This window comes from Mus caroli, unplaced genomic scaffold, assembly GCF_900094665.2.
Source record: "Mus caroli unplaced genomic scaffold, CAROLI_EIJ_v1.1 scaffold_21142_1, whole genome shotgun sequence".
NCBI lineage: Eukaryota > Metazoa > Chordata > Mammalia > Rodentia > Muridae > Mus > Mus caroli.
The window spans coordinates 1,615-5,817 of NW_018390879.1; the positions used below are offsets into that span (position 1 = coordinate 1,615).

At 38.8% G+C, this 4,203-nt stretch overlaps 1 pseudogene; it reads left to right on the forward strand.

Annotated features, from left to right (window-relative positions):
- The first annotated feature begins 1,081 nt into the window (after positions 1-1,081).
- Positions 1,082-1,492, forward strand: LOC110288883 (annotated as a pseudogene).
- Positions 1,493-4,203: the final 2,711 nt, after the last annotated feature.

The following is a 4,203-nucleotide window of genomic DNA, read 5'->3' on the forward strand; positions in this document are numbered from 1 at the left end:
GGTATGGATTATTTGATTGAATCTAACCTGAAAGCCTCCTTGCTGTGGTCTACCTTCCATGGTACTAGAAAAATGTCTACAAGCTGTCCAAGGAGGGACAGAATCAGTAGTCCTCTCAGGCTGAAACACTTCTGAACCACAACAAAGAGGAGCATGGCAAACTAGCCATAACAGTGCCATATGTGCACTTAACCTTAGAGATAACCAACAGCTGTCTAATTGGATGTAGAACCCAATTTCCTCAACAGGAGGAAAATTATAACTGATTCTAGAAACATACTCTGAGGGTCAATAAAGAAAATGACCTTAGAAAAGAATTTAATACCATCACTTTGCAAGTCCAGAAGAATTCCTAAGAACATTCTAGGANATAGATGGTTAGATGAGTAAGGCTACTCACCCTTGTCACAGAAGCTCCCCTTGACAGCAGATGGAGACCATCACCCAAAGCACAACTGCACACAACANAGTGATCTGTAAATTGTGGGGGAACCTGCAACAATAGATAAGTCTATATCACAGCTCCTGCAGGTTTGGCTCAGGGAACATCTAGGAAGATGAAGCAGAAATATTGCAAGAGCCAGATATCCAAGATAGATAGGAATGAAACAGTTTCTCCTAGAAATGATGCCAAAAGCAAGACTGAAACAATGGCAACACTAACAGACAAGCTAATATTAAAGGGGGAAATTTTCACCANTACTTACCCTAGACAAAGAACAGCAGGCTAATAGATTCTTTTGGGAGAGGAAGAAATAGAAACTCCCAAGCATGAGCACCATTATTGCTTATCTAATACAAAGTAGTCATCCCTGGGACCATATTAAACTCCTACCAAAAAATGCATTTATATATTTGTGCAAACACACACATACATATTTTGTAAATAAAAATAATAAGGAAAAGCAGTGATTCTGACTGAGGCATATGTGAATGATTTCAGGGAGGAAGACAGGAGAAAAGTGACATTCTTAGTTAATTAAAAATGTATTTGAGATACTCTCAACCTGGGGCGGGAACATCTTTACTCTTTCCTGTAACTTAAAGGCTGCACCGACTTACAGTGCTTGAGATTTTGGTGATGAGTTCCCAGAAAGGCAACGTGACTCGGTCCCTGCCTCAGAAGCACCAGAATACGTTCTCCTTCAAAAATGACAAGTTTGATAAGAGTGTTCAGACCAAGAAAATTAATGCAAAACTTCATGATGGAGTATGTCAATGCTGCAAAGAAGTTCTTGAATGGCGTGTAAAATACAGCAAATATAAGCCACTGTAAAAGCCTAAGAAATGTGTTAAATGTTTACAAAAGACAGTGAAGGACTCTTACCACATAATGTGTAGACCATGTGCCTGTGAACTTGAAGTTTGTGCCAAATGTGGAAAGAAAGAAGAGATCATTATTCCGTTAAATAAAGAACCAGAAGCTCCAGAAAACACTGAAAATGAAGGTTCTAGCCATAGAAGACGCTGCAGACGGAAGGAAGACAGTGATGAGGACTTAGACACTGAGTTTGACTCGGATGGCGAGGATGGAGACACTCAGGCCTGACAGCACCGAGTCAATTGCAGAGGGAGTCAGAAGAGGCTCATGAGCAACATCGGTTATTTATAACATTTGAGTAACAGAATCTTAAAGGTTTTCACAGTAACACTTAAGCTGTATATACAGAATATGTGTGGGCACACCATGGCATGTTGTATAAAACCTATAGAAATTGTTTAGAAAAACATTATGTCAAATTATTCAGTGTTGAGAGTTGGTGATTATATCAGCACTATCTCATGGAAAACTAAGATGACTAGCTCAGCGTACGTCTTTAACCTGACCTCGGGTATGTGGCTCGTTAGCAAAAGCCCNGTTACATCGCACAAAGCAAAACAACTTATTTTTACACACACTACACACACGTACAATCATGTGTAATGATTTTCCTTCAAAAATGTTTTTATATGCTTCATTCCACTTTTTTAGCCTTTTCCTAGTTTGGAAATATATACTTAGAAAAATGTGTCGACTGTATAGTTACTATCTAGTAAGGAAAACCCAACCTTCATACTGGAGTGGAGATACTTGCAGTATCAGAAGCTCCTGTGACGTTCTCCCTCGAAAGCTTATCCTTCCCAGAATTCCATCCTCCGGAATTATCACTTTATTGCCAGTGTTTTCACCTGTAAACAGTGTAAGTTAGCGTCACATGATTATTGAAGTCTGTGTCCTTGGGTTTAAAACCCCAGAGCCACAGAATAGTGGCCAGGTGGTATGATGGGCTTTTCCATACTCTAGCTAGAGTCACAATTTCAATGTTTTACTGTGTTTTCTGTGTGTCTTAATCTCTACGAATGTATATATGACACACATATGCATGTACATATGTGTCTGTATATTTGCTGAGCCATTGAAATAAATGGGAAGCTGTGTTAAAAAATGTATTTGAAACGAAATAAATAAATGGGGAAAGTAACCTTGAACAAACACTAATAGGCAGTCTACTGTCATGGGAAATAATCTGTCACTCTCTTAGAAAGAATGTCATGGTTCCTTTATGCTAATTTCTGACGACTTAGTCACTCAAATTCATAAGCCACTTCTTTCCATAACAATTGTTCTATGAAAATAATAGATGCAAAATGAGGAACATTTAGTAAAATAGTGGGCTTAGAATTTTTAAAATGTTTATTTGTAAATAAAACAAGTAAATATACAATGTATTTAAGTAGATAAGGTCAGCAAATTAATGTTTGTCATTAAGGTTTGTTTTTTAAAGGAAGGAAAGAAAGTCTAAATAGAATTTTAAGAGATTTTATATCAGAAAAATAAATATCTGGAAAAGAAAACACCCTTATTGCTGTGCAAAATATATTCCCCTGTACTGAGGGGCCATCAGAGCTCTGGGGTCTTCTCTGCAGATGTTGAAAACCTCCCTTCAGCCCCTGAAATCCTTCTACTTCAGCCTGCCTGGATCCTGACCACCTTCTGATTCTGCCCCTGGAAAAACACTTACCCAGATGGATATAGCAGGGGAGAACTCTGCCCAAGGAGATCCTGCACAGGCTTAGGTGAAGGGAGTCTTTAATGCATCCCTACAGCTTGTAAGTTTAGTGTCTTTCTAAGGTGACAAATTCCAGCTGAAGAGCATAAAAATCCCNGTGTGGAGCATCATTCCCACCTTTATGTCACCCTGTCCTCGATAACAGCTATCATGTTAGGGTGAGCAAAAACTTTATCTGAGCTCCCTTGCCACATCTGCCACATCAGAAAGTTTGCAACAAAATGCACAACCTGACTTTTCTTCTTTAACTCCTTAGACTTAATTCTGAGTAGTTTCCTTAACTGTGAANGCTCTCAAATGNGATGCAGGACTCCTTGTCTCCACTTAATTTCCCAATGCACCTGAGGATCTTCTCTATACAAGTTGTGTCAGGCAGCCTTTCCCTGGGTTGATCTTGTCTGTCTTCAAGGTAGTGTTGATTATGTTTTCTGATGTTCCCAAATTCCTAGTTACAAGATTTTAGCTGTGAGTCAAATAAAGGAAATTAGATTGAATGCAGAAAGTTCATGCTGCCCTGGAGAGAGATGGTGACCCAGGCAGATGGAACATAGCTAAGGCCAAGCTAGTCTGTGCTCTATGACANAGATCTGATTGTGACTCTTAACGATCATATCACCTTGGCAAAACATATCAGTTCCACCCAATTAATTCCTCCTTACTGAAAAACCTCAACTTTAGCTCATCCCCAACCTCATAAGCCATCCCTCTGGCCTCAATGACCTAACAATTTACAAACTTTGAAGATTCTCTGTGCAACTGTCACGTTTCCTTGTATATGAAAGTTGTTATAAATTAACAGCTACTGTGCATTTCATAACATACTCCTTTCCCCAATGCCACTGAGCAAGTATCTCTGGGACCTGTCCTTCAGCTTTACCACTGTCAGATACACAAAAAGCTACTTTGAAGAAGTTTGAACCAAGGACGATAATATTAAATTAGAAATGCCACCTCAATGAGGACAATAGGCCTGTGGGTGTGACATGAACAGAGTCATTTCTTTTGGTGCTTCTTCATTATTTTGGTCTAGTAACAAATATTCTTAATAAAGTTCTATTGCAAATGTTAAGAACTGTGATNTCTAAAACCAACCTTCTTCAAATTTTTCTACCATTTGTCATCTTCATAGAGTATGACTTTGAGCACTCTAAGG